This window comes from Thermobia domestica, chromosome 11 (genome assembly GCF_964235325.1).
Source record: "Thermobia domestica chromosome 11, izTheDome1.hap1.1, whole genome shotgun sequence".
Lineage (NCBI taxonomy): Eukaryota > Metazoa > Arthropoda > Insecta > Zygentoma > Lepismatidae > Thermobia > Thermobia domestica.
In genome coordinates, this window is record NC_137464.1 from 96,146,141 (window position 1) to 96,163,469 (window position 17,329).

Below are 17,329 nucleotides of genomic sequence, written 5' to 3' on the forward strand. Positions count from 1 at the left end.
CTAATAATTAATGACAATGAAATATTAAAGAATACGATTCTTTTTTAAAAATGAAACAAGTCAAAGGACGTCAGTTTCCTTTGTGGCAATCGGATAGAAATCATCATCATCACAATCTCAAATCGGATTATTGGGGGTGGGGGGTGGATAAGATTGTAGGGAAGATGTTCCCCTTATGTCCCCGAGATTTGTGCCAGTGACTGAAGGGCCCTGGCGCAATCTTTGCGACTGACGGGGAGTGGTGGCTCTCTTGTCCTATCAGATCGGTGACCGTAATTCTACAGAATGCTTTAAATTTATGCCTGTGTCTGTGAGCTCCTTTACGATGAAGATTACAATTACGATGCATTTAGTTACGATTAAGGCATAACTATTTTAATACTATTATTTACATAACCGGCATGCTTAAAAAATGCGTTGAACTAACCATTTTCGTTTTGTTCTATTTCCTTTATATTAGGCCTCGTACGTTCTGTTCAGAAACTATAGCTTAGTTCAAAATATATACAGTTGGAAATACTTGAATATGCCAGCGTATATCTAAAGCAAATGTAGGGTTGCAAAGGATGAGGAGGAGTGAGAAGGGAAGTATTGCGCATGCGCATTCAACAGAAAGCAGACGAAAACTCCGATGCTTTCAGTAGGCCTGGAAGCCCGAGGAAAATAGCGTACGACAGGAGGAAAGACAGAAGATGTGCATCTGAGCGACGCGCATGCGTAGGTTCCTCTTGTCAAAGTAAGTCGAGAGAGCGCGCCAGAAGATTGCAGTGGAAATAATTGTGATAATTACAAGCAAACAATTTATATATAATGAAATACGTACTTTTTCTTATTAACAGGGGATGCCGGGCATACCGGCGTTCCCTTATGCTACGCCGCTGCTGTACACTCTGATTTGGATAAGGATGTCATGGGACCAAATAATATCACCGACTCTGGAGAAGTGGATGAAACTTACAAGGAATATGTGTGAAGGAGAGCATCGGGGACCTGCGGTGTTATGAGTGACGCGTCTGTGGACTTGGAATACAAGAGGAACACAGTTGAGTTATGGAAGAATGAAAAAGGAAAGAGATTGTCGGAACGTCCATTATGCGACACTACAAGAAACAAGAGTCCCGAAATTAGTCGTACCGTTGGGAAAAGCTACTCTCTTCAGGCGGAACACGCAAAGACAATTATATGAGGTGTTGCTCGCCCTGCTTCAGAACTTTCAAACCGCCGTTGGTGCACATTTACCGCTGCAAGACGTGAATCTGCAACAGTGGGCTCTCCAGACAAGTCAGTGGCACAACCTCGCATCACTTACGGCTCCTAAAACTTGGTTGTGAGCATTTAAGCGGGCACTCAATATTGTTTCACGTAAAGTGACCAAACTAATTGCTGTTTTCCGACATTAGCCAATGTGTATCTCTAATGTCGCAACTAATCATTGTCTTCTTAATAGGTGCAATGATGCGTATGTTCGCAGTTTAGGTGTGTTTACCCCCTTCATCCCCCACGTTGGCCACTATAAAAAAGGTATGTGATTGTTGCGTAACTTTCAGTAACGATGCCATATGAGACGTGAACCTACAGCTTAACGTGTAATCCGAACTACATGAGCACCCATCTGGAATCGAACGCGTGCCTCCCGCGTGAAAAGGATCGTACTCTAACCATATACCCACGAGAGATCTCTCAGGACGTAATGAAATCGGGAAATTAAATACATGGAAATATTAATGTTTGGTAACAATACTCATATATCAACTTGAATGAGTTTAAGCATAAGGGAATGTGGATAAGCGGATGTGTGAAATTCTTATGGGTCTGAAACAATGACGTTAGAAAATAATAGAAAGGGCGGAAAGAAAAGAAGGACAGAAAGAAGAAAACTGTTAAAGAGTAGAACAAGGAGTAGCAAATAATGAGAGAAACGCTTGGCCATTAAAAAAAAAGACAGTCCTTGGGGGAAAAATAAATAAAAGAATGAAGAGATATCCCTTGAAATGGAAGAGATAGATACGTGCTAAAGCCTTCGGCGCAGAACGAAAAGGTTGAGTGAAATCCATCAGCTCTCCCATTTCTTTTTCATTTGTTCTGTGTCTCTGCTCCCATCCAATCAACAAAGTCTTTCTCTCGTTCGGTCTTTCAACAATCTTATGTTTCAGTAGCTTCGAGGTAAACGGTCTCCAAACAACATACAATGAAAGACACGTTGTTTCTCTCAGAATCCTCTGAACAAGAAATCATCACAACTCCTTTTATTTTTTCATTCATCTATTAAACAGTCAAAGTATGTTAATTAAACTATATTTTTTGGTGTTACTTCACATGAAGGTATATGTTCTGCACTTGGCGGCATTTTGGCTGAGGGATGTGTGGCAAGCACTCTGCCACAATTAGACGTTATTTTTTACTTCGTATAAATGGTGCATTCAGGTTATAACACCTTTATTTTGCACTCAATTTTTCCTCTCAGAACTGATAACAGATAGAATCGTGCTAGGCCTACTTGGTTTAAAATACACGGAGCACTCGTCAATACGTGACAGAAATGGCAACACCGTACGGCACATAAAGCTAGCGTTAAGGGTGATGACTGCATTTGATACTCGTTTTCTCCATTTGCGTGGTGTGACACCACTTGAAATTCATCTCCAATTGAGTGAAACATGTGACGATGGTCTAATGTGCGTTCGTGAATGCGACAGTTCAAAGAAAACAGGACGTCGTGTGACAACAAACCAAGTCAATTTCGGCCTCGAACAAGCCGGTCTGACGACATGATCCAACGAACAGAGAAAATTGTTTTGGGGGATCGCCGAATGACTATGGAGCACATTGTCTCCAAAGTTTTGCATTTCCGTGGGATCTATGCACACTGTTGTCAAACCGGCTTGGGCGAGGCCGAGATTGTCTTTTTTTTTTTTTTTTTTTTGGTCACTCGACGTCCTGCCTTCTTTGAACTGTCGAACTCACGAACACATATTAGACATACCCCAGACACCAAAATCACATGTCTCACTCAACTGGCGATGAATTTCAACCGGCGTTACCCACACAAATGAAAAAAAAAAACGACGAGTATCGTAACTATAAAAAGAAGTCATCACTCTTACCGCTACTGCTAGTTTTGCATGCCGTACGGTGTTGCCATCTATGTCACTTGTTGAGAACGAATACTCGCGTGGGTCAGTCATGGTGATCAGACTACGTCACCGGAGGGCACCCGCCCCTTTGACAGCCCTCTGACTTCGTCATTGCTACTGCTCCCTATCGGAAATGAAACTTTGTACGTACGTTATTCTTCATTGATTTATGTATATATCTACGGCATTTGTTAGCTGGAAGGCTATATAGGAATGCTAGATTGCCTTCCAACATCCTCTTAATTAACATCAATATCGTCCTCTCCGTTTCTGAATTAACATGTCAAATTTATGTCAAATTTATCCGCTTGTATAATACATATACCACGCAGTGAGCGGGTGAGGATGTGCCGATTATAACCCCAAAAACACCGGAAAAGGCCAGAAAATGAAAAATGTATGTATTTAATCTGATATCTAGGGAAGGGGACACGTGACCAAAAACATGGCAGTAGTGTCACAAACGTAGTGTTGCCACTCCAACACAAACTTATAGTTTTTCAAATAGGACGCATACCATTTTATGCCATTAAAACAATTGACATAAAACCTTGCGTGGGTTATCAATAAGCGGAGAAAATAAGCAAAAGATGTGTTATCAATGTAGCCAAATAAGGAAGATATGAGGCTCCAAAGTTGAGAAATTATGGGTCCGTACAGAGAAACGAACAAATTTACAAAAATAACAAAACAGCAGAAGGAACAAATGTACAATAGGGAATAAACTACAACATACACGGTATCCAGTGACAGAAGGGCTAGTTTTTCTCTTCGCATGTGTGTGTTTATAAATTATTTTCTTATATGTGGTGGATACGTGTTCGGTCATGGAATCGGATTTTTTGAGAATTCTGATTTCGAAATGAAATGAAATGATTTTTTTTTTGGTTTTATGTCCCACGTTTATGCCGGCTAGGCTAAATGAGATGGTAATGATGAGGAATGAAAGAAATGGCGGAATGAAGAAAGTGTGCGGAAACAGGAGAACTCCGAGGTAATCCACGCGCACGGTGTTTGTCCACCACAAAGTTCACTTGGCTGGAGCAGGGTTTGAACCCATGCACTAGAGATGAACGCTGTACGACTGAGCCACCGCGAATTCTAATTTCGATTCTGCAACTTATTTACTGGACAATAATTTCTTAACGTTGTCGTTTGTGCAGAAAACAAAGTTAAAACACAAAATAAAGGAACCTCATTTAAATTTGAGTCAACAGAATTGAAAGTGCATTAGTAAGTTTCAAAGTTCATGGAATAGCAAACACAAATAGTCCTGTGATACTGATAAAGGTAAAATTGAAAAATTACTTTTTTTTTTAATGGTGTTTAATGTTAAGGGTGATGAGTTAGTGTGTAGAACTGGTGTGACTACAGTAAAGAATTTAAGATCAAAGCAGAGAAAAATGCAGCGTTTCAAGGTGTGCAGAAGGTTACAATATGCTGGACCAGATTCATATAGAGCATTTATTCCAGGGTTTTAGACCGGAAAAAATTAAGCAAAATGGATCGCAAAGAACAGAAAAATTGTGAGTAGATTAATTGATGTTGTGTGCTATTTGAATGTGCAAGAACTTCCATGTAGAGATCACCGGGAGAGGTTAGAGTGGTTAGAATGGTGGATTAGCTGTTGAGGAATCGTTCACGAAAGATCACGTAGAGTCCAAAACGCGTTCAAAGGGACTTCTTCTGACATTTAGAATGATTTAATCCACGCAGTAACGACAGCAATTAAGGAACACATAAGAAATGCATTTGAAATGGAACATTTCAAATCTATTCAGGCAGATGTATCAGTTAAACAGTGGTGCCCACCCCCCTTCATGTCCATGACGCACCCCCCTCAATTGTCTATCCGTAGGTGTTCTTCCATGAAAAAAAATCTTTTCGATTAATTTTTACACCCCCTCAAACATATTTATATAGATTTTTAACCCCCCCAAATATTTCAATGACGCAGTTTGCGTCTTAAATGGTAAGATTGAAAGAATGTGAGGAATTTGTGATATTTCTGCAAGTAAACCAGCTTCGGTATTTATTACTGTTTTCAGAGATTAGAACATTTCGATTTCAAGACTTATGTGAAACATATGACGGGGTTAGTGTAATGTCAGACAACACACGAGTGAGATACAAGAAATACTTTAAAAAATCTTACCCATTAGCCACTTTTGTACACTACTATGATCAAGTTATTTAGTTCCTCGTGGGGCAAAAACAATTAAAATAGTGTAAATCTTAAATTGTAAATTAACAGCTTTTAATTCTTTCTTTGGTCGGTCAACTCGTCACACAGAGCTTCTGGGACAGTGATGCTTCCAATTACATCATCCATCATCGACACGGTAGATCTATCACTCACAAGTAATACAGACAATCAAAACCCTCTAAAATGAGCACTTTGCAATAGAATAAATTAGATTACAAAAGCTGATGACTGGAGTCCTGAGTCAATTCAACGTGCGATTAGCTTAAACAACATTTGGAATAATCCTCAATCTTCTTTTATTTGTATGAAAAGATTTCTGTGTTCATAGATCATCTGTTTAGGATTTCCTAGTTCAAAACTGCATCAGATATAAATTGTAACATTTAGAACGCGATTAAGACAATAGTAAGGATAATCCTTAAAATGTACAACACAACAAATTGAAAACGAAATTTATATTTTCTGCTCAGGAAAGCGTGTCTTATCTCAAGGTCAAAAAAGATTTTTACAGAGGTATTTAAGATTATTGACTCAGTAATTTTGGAGATGAAAGATAGGTTTGAAAAATACAAAAATCTAGTATTTATAGAACTTATAAAATCTGAAAATTTAGTTCATATGAACAAGATTTTCCACAGGACAAAACTTAATATCCACTTTTCCTAATATTCACTTTTTTGCTCAGGTCACCGTAAGAATTAACTTATCAAATTATATTCCCATAGTAACAAACACATTCTCCTCGTGAATTCTTGAACTATATTCTCAGTAATGAACTTCAAGCGCTATACTACGAAAGCGTCTTTTGAGTTTTCAATATCATTGCTATATATGCTTAATTCTGTTTCTTTGAGTGTAAAATTTCATAATTAGTTGATTTTGGTGCGTGATGGGCATTACTCTTCACAACATCTGTAGGAACTTGTCATATATATTAAAATTCAATACTGTTTAAGTGGAATATGTATTACCCAATTTTTCAAGGCACGCTTCTCCACTTATTGCATATCTTATCTTTGGACAATACTACAGTTACACAAAAATTAAAGCTTGAGAGTTAATCATAGTCTTGGCATAAAATCTCATTAACCAAACAGTATAGTATCGTCTTGGTAGTATCACAAACAAAAATTCCATCAATGTGTATTTCAGTATCATTTTCTTTGGAATAGGTGGCGCGGAGATCATGCAACATCAATTTTTATGATTTACAAAGACATATTTCTTTCTTGAATTTCTCCAAAACTAAGTATAAAGACGTATTCTTACCCGTATTATTTGGTTCTGCTCAATAATATATATTAGTTAATATGTGTCTCATCTTAGCATATTTTTATCCACTAAACGCTAGTAGTTTTGCACATTTATTTCTTTTATACATGTACTTGCTTGGTCTGTCATGTTCCATATTTTGTGTCCTTTATTAATTAACTGTTATGTTAGGTTTCATTTTGTGTTATTCATGTACGGTATATGTTATTTTATTTTACTTACCTGTACATTTCTATAGATTGATTATAATCTCAATTAACCTTTTTTTGTATCTTTATGTGTGTACTTTCATCACAGTCACCATATCATTAAGTAATGTTATTAATGAGACAAATACCAATCGACAGCTCTCATTACCCAGAGTAAAATGATAACGGTGAATGTAAAAGCTCACGCGTAGTTTTCGAGAAAATGTAGAAAAACGAATTTATTTGTAAACGTAAAATCTGATTACAAGAACCACACTACTTATTAAGGTGAAACTGATATTTAAGTATGTAATTATCAAGATATTCATTATTTTTCTTTTTCTTCCTCTAAACCCTTTCCTCAGTTCGCTGGAGTCGGCTTTTCGGATCCTGTCTTTTACCTGTATCTATTTTGTTTGTCATATCAACTATGACACCACACTCCACCATAGCATTCTTCACACAATCTCTTCACTTCTTCTTTAGTCGGCCTTGCGCTCATTTCTCATTCAATTCTATAACACCCACTCAGTGAGCTATGTAGTACTCTTTTTACCTACATCTTTTAACATGTCCAAACCATGTACACTGAGAAAAATCGGTTCTCCGGACAGCGGTATATTGTACAAATATACGGTATCCTCTTACTTACTACAGAAATTAATACGGAGCATACGCTATCCATATGCTATACACGCACTGTTCTTAGATGTTACATCATGCCGTTGCAGGATGTCTGACATCTAACAGTTTTCCGTATATCTCATACTTATGTTACATTTTACATTCCTCAGCTATATGTTATAAACACCCATTTGTATGTGAGATCCTGACTGCCTATATTGTTTCATACGGAAAATAAGTGTAGATGGAACACTTATACGGAAAGTATTATAAAACATGCGTTTTCAGTTATACGTTTGCTGTACGTTAAGGCCAAAAACTACGGGATTTACAAATGTAACATGCGAGTTTTCGTACGCCACATACATTTTTTTCTCAGTGTAAGTGTACTTCCTTATAGTCTTTCTAGTACTGGTCTCACGTTTATTGTTCGGCGGATCACTTCATTCTCAATTCGGTTCTTACGCTTCCCACTGCAACATCCAACTTCTGATCCTGTCTTCATCGAAGATTTCGCTCCGTACATGAGCGACTCAGATAAACATAATGGTAAAGCCATTTCCGGTGAAATTGAGTTATTAGATGGAATGGGTTGGGATCAAACCATAGAAGCGTATGCAGGTAGTTTAATGTCGAAAATATACCCGGAGATGGCGGGGAAGCTTGTTTGGTATGAGTCATTACATTAAATTGCAGGGAATGTTGAACCATGTTTTTCAGTTTACTCGGAAGTTACAAAATGTGACATTCCATTATGTTTCCCCGAGCCACTCATATGTTAGATCTCACCACTGTTTTGTAAACTTTTGTATCAGAGCATGTTGGTTTCCTTCAGTCATATTTACACCTTCTATTCTTACAATTTCTTGTAGTATTGATACTGACTGTGAGTGCTTGAATTTCTTCGTCATTACCACCTCTCCCTCGTCCAGTTGTATTCTTGTATTTTTGATAAGATTTTAGCTGAATGTTCAATATAAATATTTTGTCTTGGTTTCACTAATTGTAAGCCCTTTGCTCTCCAATGCTCCTCTCCGAGTATCTAATTTCTCTTGTAGTGCTCTCTTGGTCTTACCAGCATAATGTCATCAGCAAAGAATATATTCCAAGGTGCCCACTTTGCATATCTTTTGTAAGCTTGAACATCACAACTGCAAAAAGGTATAAAGTAACGTTCAATATCTGGAAATCTTCTATTATTCCACGTGCTTCTCACTTCTACCCTATATCCAACGTGCATATTTTGAATTATACAGATGTGTGTAGTTAGAACATTTCTTTTCCCCTCAGTGTCCACCAAATAAGATCCTGTGGCAATCTATCTACGCCTTCTTTAGTTTGATTAAAACCATATGGAGATTCTTCTGGTATTCTCTGTATTTTTCATTAGCACTCTAAGTGTGACTATTGCATCCGTTATCGGCCGTCCCGGCATGAAACCAAATTAGTCCTCTGTTCCTTCGATCTCCTTCCTCATTCTTACTTCTACTGTATTACTCTCTCTCAGAGTTTCATTGCATGGCTCATAATTTTGACTCTTCTTTATCATCTAGTCCTGGGGTTCTACTACATTTCACCTTTTTCATGGCATTTTTCACATCTACCATAGTTTCAGACTTGAATTGTACAGATGTATGTATTTACAACACATTTTTCTTCACCGCCCGACAAATTAAGATCCCGGGACACTGTATCATACGCATTCTCTAGTTCAATAAAAACCATATCGCAACCAGAAAGCAAAAAGATGCTAAGTGCCATTCTCATTTATTTCCAACTAAGTGCATATTCTGACTACCCATACCATGTTTAATGTTGTACAGAAAGGAGACAAATGGCAGGAGACAATATGAAAGGTCTGCAGCGAAAACTGAATTCTAGAAGAAAGAAAGGATCGGAATTAATTAATGTCTCATTCGTTTTTATTCATCTCCTGAAAAATTTGCATTTTGGCGCTTCGCATCTTTCTGCTTTCTGGGGGCAATATGAAGATGGTATTCTCTATACTTTTCCATTAGCGTCCTGAGTGCGACCATTGCTGTCTTTTCTATGGCATTTTCTGCATCTACCATAGTCGCGGAGTGAACAGTGGGTAGATTTTCGCAAGTTTCCCTTGGATTTTCTTCATTGAGAAGTTTCTGGAAATATTCCTTTTATCACTTCTATATCTTTTCCACACTTGCCAGAACCTCGCTTCTATCATCCTCGATGCAGCACACATGCGAAATGTCTTTCTTTTGCCACTCTCGTATCTTAGAAACCGTGTATATCACCTTTTCTCAATCTCTTTTGTTTCTGACTGTACAAGGCGTAATAAACTTTGCCTTGTCATTCTTTCCTCGCGTCCTTGTAATTCTTCCGGTTTAGTTGATTGTCAGAGTTCTGAGAAATTTATTGTACTGTCCTTTCTTCTCTTTCACAGCTGCTTCTTTATTCTACCACCACTTTTCCTTGTCAATGAGAGCTCTTCTGTTTGTTTCCCCTACAACTTTCCTTGCTGTTTCCCTGAGTGCTCTTGATACTCTGGTCCATTCCTCTTCAACATACATCTCTTCTGCTTTCATTTGTAGTACTTACGATGGTACTTACCAAGAACGTCATTATTATACTAAAAATGACGATAGTATGTAGTATGTTTAATAAGAGAGCGTCAAATTATCATATTAACTCTTAAAATGTAATTTCTGATCAAGAAAATAACGTATAAAGTTGATACTTATATTATTCGATATATAACAGATAGTTGGGCAAAATGACGTTACACTGGTTAAATTTCCAATCATAGTTTCTTTTTAATCGAGAAAAACTAATTCTCAGGGCACTAGAATGTACGTCATCCGTTGCCAATATCAGTTGGGAATTTTAATTCTGCCAAAAATATATTGTTTATTTATGTATGTTCTCCTGTCAACTAACAGATCGTCTCTATTCTTGTTTGTATTTTCCAAACATTAACACTAATACTTTCAACAATATACAAATACTCTTAACCAGGCGTAAAAGTGAATCTGAATCGGTAGGAGGACGCATACATCATGCCGTCCCCTGTACCTATCTTTCCTCATTGTAATTTTTTTAGGAAGTGGAGGGATGCCATACATATTTTGTGGAAATGGGGTAAACGTACTACCTCTTTCCCTCTTATTTTACCCCTGCTCCTAACAGTTAAAGACAAACTAATTGTAAATTCAACATAAAACATACGAAAATGATCGATGATGATGAAGGATCAATAATTCATTTATAAATTGTCCTTATGTGTTTTTTTTAACCATTATATCGTTCTAAATATTTATAAAATACCATTCCTACAGTCTCAAGTGGGATCTAAGTCGCAGCAGTGCATTAAACCCTTTAATATCGAACGCGGGACCTTGTGTACTAGGGACATAAGCTCTAGCAATTAAACAAGGTAGAAGGAGTAATTAATTCATTCACTCTGGCCAGTAAACCAGGAAGAAGGGATAATTTAAGGATGTGGAGGATTTGTGTGATAGTAGGAACATAGAAAATGAAGTAAGCGAGTATGATAAAGGGTTTAATATTCATCAGAATAGATCTGGAAAAGCTAAATCCAAGTTTAGGAATAGAAAGGAAACTGTAAGAGATAATATCCACTTGAATTCATTACAAATATGGGAGACAAGGTCAAGAAAGAAATGTTCCTATTCTGCAACGAAGTATATGAAACAGGAGAGTGGTCAAAGGATTTCATGAAGACAATCCTAACATCGTTGACTAAGAAATCAAACACAGAGAGATGTCAGAATTACAGAATTACAGAATTTATGTTTCGAATAGTGGACAAAAGGTTGTATGGCAGAACTAATGAAAAAAAAGTTGAAGAAGAACAGTCCAGGTTTAGGAGAGGTACAGGCATAGGAAATGCAATTGTTTTATTAACGATAATCGATGAAAGATTTATAGAAGAAGGGAAATAGGTGTACGTGTATTTGTTAAACTAGAAAATGCTTTTGTCTGAATGAACTAGGAATTTTTGATAAGAGTTCTAAAGAAGGTTGGGTTGTAAAGGAAAGATAGAAAACTCATAAGGAACTTTATATATAAGCCAAAATGTAAGTGTTAGGGGAAGGAATGAGAGAGGAAAGTTCAATTGGAAATTGAGTTCGACAGGAATGTTGTCTCTTCCCGACCTTGTATACTATCTATCTTGATAGATAGTGAAGGAGAGCCTACGCATTGAAGACAGTATTTCGGTATGGGATAGATAATTCAGTGCATAATGTTGGCAGATGATATGCTGCTTGTAACAGAGTCTGAAAAGAAAATGCAGTTGTTAGAAAACTTGACAAGGAACTGTGAAAAATATGGGATAAGAAACAAATGCTACAAAGACAAAATCCATGGTGATTGAAACGAAGCGGTCGGTGTTAAATATAAAAATAGGAAGGGAGAAAAATAGAACAGATGACTTAGTTTCGATGCCTGGCCACTACGAGTACTATTAGTACTGATATGAAGTGCAAACGTGAAATAAAAGTAAGGATAGAAATGGGGAACGAAGTATTTAGGGCAAAGAAAATTTTATTTTTTATATTTCCGAACATCTTTAGAATATTGTTTCGAAACAGAAGTTAAAGTGAAATGCTACAGAGACGCGTGTGACCAGCTTGCTATCATTCTTTGTCCTCACAACAAGAAATGTTTGTGTGTTGACCACGCATCCATTATCGACCTTCACATCAATTGCAACTAAATTACAAGAGTAAGCATTGTTCTAAATTATTTTCCTCTATTTGTCTTTCCTCGCGTGCGATATTCACGCGATGAATATCATTCCCTTTTTTCATGCATGTGTAATGAATCTTCCCTATGGTCTTTTGAGTTACTTATGCCTATTCCTAGTGTCCGAATTGTTATTTTATTGTGCTATTTCTGATATATCAACTTTTTGCTGAGTGGGCAACACTGCATTTCAGATAGTCTGTTTATGATGTTTCAAAGTGCTCGCTGTCCTTCTTATGAAATGAAATCTTTAAGTTTTACGTCCCACGTTAATGCCGGCTAGGCTAAAGAAGACGGTGATGATGAAAAATGAATGAAATGGTAGAACGAAGAAAGTGGGAGTAAACGGGAGAACTTCGAGGAAAAAAAAACATACGGTGTTTATCCACCACAAATCTCACTTGGAGTGCGCTGGGACCGAACCACGGACACAAGCACCTGAGGTGAACACACTACCACTGAACCACTGCGATCCCACTGTCCTTCTTATAGTGGTAGGATGATTTTGGTTCTCTTACTTTAACTCTTTGTAACATAATATTTCACCGTCATTACTGCATTTCTCTCATTTCGGCGGCATTCAAAGTTTTCTCTTCTCTAGCTCTGCTCCCTAGGGTCCATAGCAGGTTAAATTTGGGAGATTTCTATTTCTTTTATATTCAATTAAATGCGGTATGTGTGTATCAGATTTGCGCAATAGCCATTACTTCTCAGTCGTTCCTATAATTTTGACATAATGATGCGGACAGCGGTGAATGATAGGCGATCGTATAAATTTTTTGTATATTTGAAGAAGCAATTCAGAATTTACCCCTACCCACCACCAAGTGCCTTCATTATTTGGATCAATTTGATGCGATGTTACTAGCTAGTTTCCAAGCTATAACATCGATGTCTTATATAAATTACTATTTCAAAATGTTATAAGGCGCCTTGAAGAGTAAGTAACGATCTTGACACTCAATATTGCGAGAGCAGAATTTGTACTTTCTAGAGTCGAATAAAGGTATCAAAGTCTTATTGAAATTAGTTTATTTCCACATTAGACACCCGTTACTGAAAATACCAAGGCTAGGTCAACGTTACTATTAATTTCATCATCATTATAGGTATTCTCACTGGTGCAAATCCCGGGCGGATGAGGAGAACATGTCCCCTCCAATCTTGGAACTGGGGGGACTTACCCTTCCAAATAATCCAATATAAATTGTGTTTTGGGGGAGAAATGTGATGATTTGTGTCCGACTGCCATAAAGGAAAGTGAGATGAAACTGATATTTCCCAGAATGAGCCTCAAAATCGCTTAAAAACAAACAAATAAATAAAAATTATGGGAACAGTCTTACACGTCCCCGTCCCCATGTTAAAGACAGATTTGTGTACTCTACAAGTGACCTGTTATTATTGACAAGTAATTTGTCGCAACTCAGAAGCTTCTATTGTACCATAGTTTTCAGATGCTCTCTTCATCTTCACATACGATTTTTCTGTTTTAATACTGTCCGTCTACTGGAACCTCTTTCTTCCCTTCCTCTTTTTCCTTCATCATACAGTTTAAAAAAAATCCTTCGTGATGGATTCCTTCCCATCCCATATCCTGACAGTTTTCTCTGTCTCTTTTCATTAAAATGTATATACAAGTGTTCTTTAATCACTCACTATTTCTAAAATGTCATTCATTATCTTTTTTACTTTTCAGCACCGCATTTTTCCAGTTTCCAGTCTTTTTTTTTCATTGATTTTGCGCAATGTCTATGTTTGTGTCCCACATAGAACAATATTATATTCGAAACATTTTCTCTTGCTTGTCTTAGTTCCTCCAGTGATGGATAATCCTACATTGAGCTATGTTAATCTCCAAACTGCACTGAGAAAAAAAATCGTATCTGGCGTATGTAAAATCGTATGTTACATTTGTAAATCCTGTAGTTATGGACTTAACGTACAGCAAAAGTAACTGAAAACGGATGGCTTATAATACTTTCTATATAAGTGTTCCATCTATACGTACTTTCCGTATGAAACAGTATAGCCGATCAGGATCTCATATACAAATGAACGTGTATAACAAATACCTGATAACAAAGTAACATACATATATGTATGCATGTAATACAAAGAAGACTGTTGGATATCAGACATCCTGCAACGGCATGATGTAACATCTAACAGCAGTGCCTATGTTGTATACGGATAACGTACGCTCCTTACTGATTTCTGTAGTAAGCAAGAGGATTCCGCTGCTACTACAATATACCGCTGTCCGAAGAACGGATTTTTCTGTGTGTTGTACAAATAATGGAGAACTTTAGTGGAGCACATTCGGTACGTAGAAAATACGTAGTAATAGTCTACTTACGGTAGAAAATTGATTACTGAGCACAGAAAAGGTAGGGTGTTAACAGCTAAATGATTTGAATACAAGAATGTTTGGGAGTAAGAAAATTAACCCTTATCCGGGCAAGCCATTTTTGTAACGTAGACGGCAACTGGAGCCTTACCAACTCGATATGTTCATGAGTTTAACTTCGACTAAAGATAGAATAATTCAGATTTTATGTCATCGAAATATTTATGGTTATTGAGAAACTCAAAAAACAATATGAAGCTACTGGGCCTGAGAGGCCCCGCTTGCCCGGATAAGGGTTAAAGGACAGATGATAATTAACGATAAAAAATGTATTAGTTGAAGGTTTTCTGAACGAAATAACCTTATAAATCTAGGTTTAACTAATTGCTGCATTGTCGTTTTCTTCATATATACGTTTCTGAGATTGATGATTAACCGCAGAAGTACGTACTAAACTGTTGAAATACATAGTTTACGCTCCCTCGTGGTACGCACTTTTGGCGTGGGAGACCTGAGTTCCATTCCCGATGGGGATTCACGTGGTTCGGGTCCCACTTTAAGATTGTATCCATGCATAAATCGAAAAGAATGGAAGCAAATAATTCGTTAGTAAATAAACAGATTTAAATTTTTGCACAAGTTATTCGACGGCATTGTTCTTCAGATTGATATCAAAGTTACATGAAGGATATATTTCTTCATTACTTTATGGTTTTATAATGCAACTATAATTGTGGAAATTTCACAAAGGACAATGTAAAACATAGTAGATGTCAGCCTTGTAAGCTTGTAAAATTAAGATATGATTTTTCTTAGATACTGGGGAAAGAGCTCACTAATAAACACATGTAAACTACTATATATTTGCTACAAACAAGAAACTTTAGAACTTTGATATGAGTGTAACTTTTTTCATTAAGATTTGCCCTCTGATTGCACTTGAAGGAAGTGTAACATCACCACAGAATAATTTAATTTTTGACGGGTAGAATTTGGATAAGTGTTATTGTGACAAAATTGTATTGATATGTCTGGGCTTAAGTTTATTTCTCTTGGACAGGTTATCTCTGTTTAGAAGCAAGACAGTTTATTAGTCAAACTAGTACTAGTTCATAGAAGTGCTCATATTTAGTTTCGCTAACTCGTACCTAACACCAAGAGTTGTCAGCATTCAAACAATTTGCAGAGAAGTCGAAGGCTATAGGAGTGAAAAACTAGCGTTGCTAAACAACCCAGTAAAACAATCGCTTTTGCATATTGTTGAGACTGTTACGCGGGTACAAGAAGGGGTAAAAGCGAGGGGGAACGAGAGAGAACGCCGTTACCCCGATTCCAGCAAATTATTTATCTATGCCGTCCCCCACTTCCTAAAAATTACAATAGGCAAAGATAGTCACAGGGGACGGCGTGACGTCATGCTTTCAGATCCACTTTTACCCCTGGGTACAAGTACATTTTGAATGCACGTCAATCTATTCGAATCCCGAATTCTAATGGAGATAAAACTAGTTACGTCTTCTGGAAAAACAAAGTTACTATTCGATGTATTTTTATACTTTTCAAATCTTTATCAGTAATTTAAGAATTTAAACGTCATACATACATACCGCTACGAGTAGAAAATGTTAAAAATAAGATTGGCCAGAGTTTCGTAAATAATATTCGCTACAGTTTTTTTCATTAAATTTTCGCGTTTAGTATTGAACCGACTCGATTTCAGTATGACATGATTGAATAGTCTTAGCAATAATACCGAAAACTTTATATAGCTGCTTAACTTCTCTTTTTTCTTGTATTGACTATGTGTGTGTGTGAACCAAGTCCTGGTTTTCGTTTACAATTATACAGAATGTAACTATATTAAGTGTATTGCTTTAAAAACATCATTTAAGAAAGAATTCGATGTTATTGGAAGGAATTTCTTCCTTTTTATAGACAAAGAAGGGAAGACGTTGTACACACACACACACACACACACACACATATATATATATATATATATATATATATATATATATTAAAATATCTTTCCCAAAATATCCCCTATGTGATTTTTTTTCAAGAGCCCAGTGTTGATAACTTAATTCACATATATGAGTTTTTTTTTTTTCTTGCATACGTCTGCGAATAGACGTTTGCCTCTTCTGTAGAGACAAATGAGTTACGTTTCAAATTTTCAAACTACGATAGAATTTCAACACTGACAAAATTCTATACAGTAAATGAAAGTAGAAAATCTATATTTTCCTGTTGAGATAGAGGGACAACGTTAAAGGTGAAACCGCGGAATCTATATAAAACATAGTACTAGCTATTTCTTACAAAGGTCCGATTCCCTTTGGAGGCACTCGGTCGAAAAATTGTGTAAAAAAAAAAAAAAAAAAAAAAAAAAAAAAAAAAAAAAAAAGCGTTTCCAGACCAGCCATCCTCAATGAGGTTTTCCTCGGTTTTCCTTATTCGCACAAGGCGAATTCCGGGATGGTACTTAATATTTACATCACAGGAAGCTTCCTTCCTTCCCTAATTCTTTCTTCTTTCCCTTTCCCCGGATAGTGTTTTCCCTGAGGGACGTCATCCTCCATACGTGACGTGCTGACATAGCCATATTTGCCGAAAGCCCAGAAATATAAATCCTAAATTAAATCCTCCCCACAATCAGTACTACATACGAATAATATTCAAATTGAATTTGAAGTAGTAGTTTCTATTATTTTAGTCCAGGAAATCTAGAGCAATTTTACCCTCAACCTGGGCAAAATTGCAACCTTTAGTTTTACACCTGTATTTTGTTTAGGTACCCCACCTAATG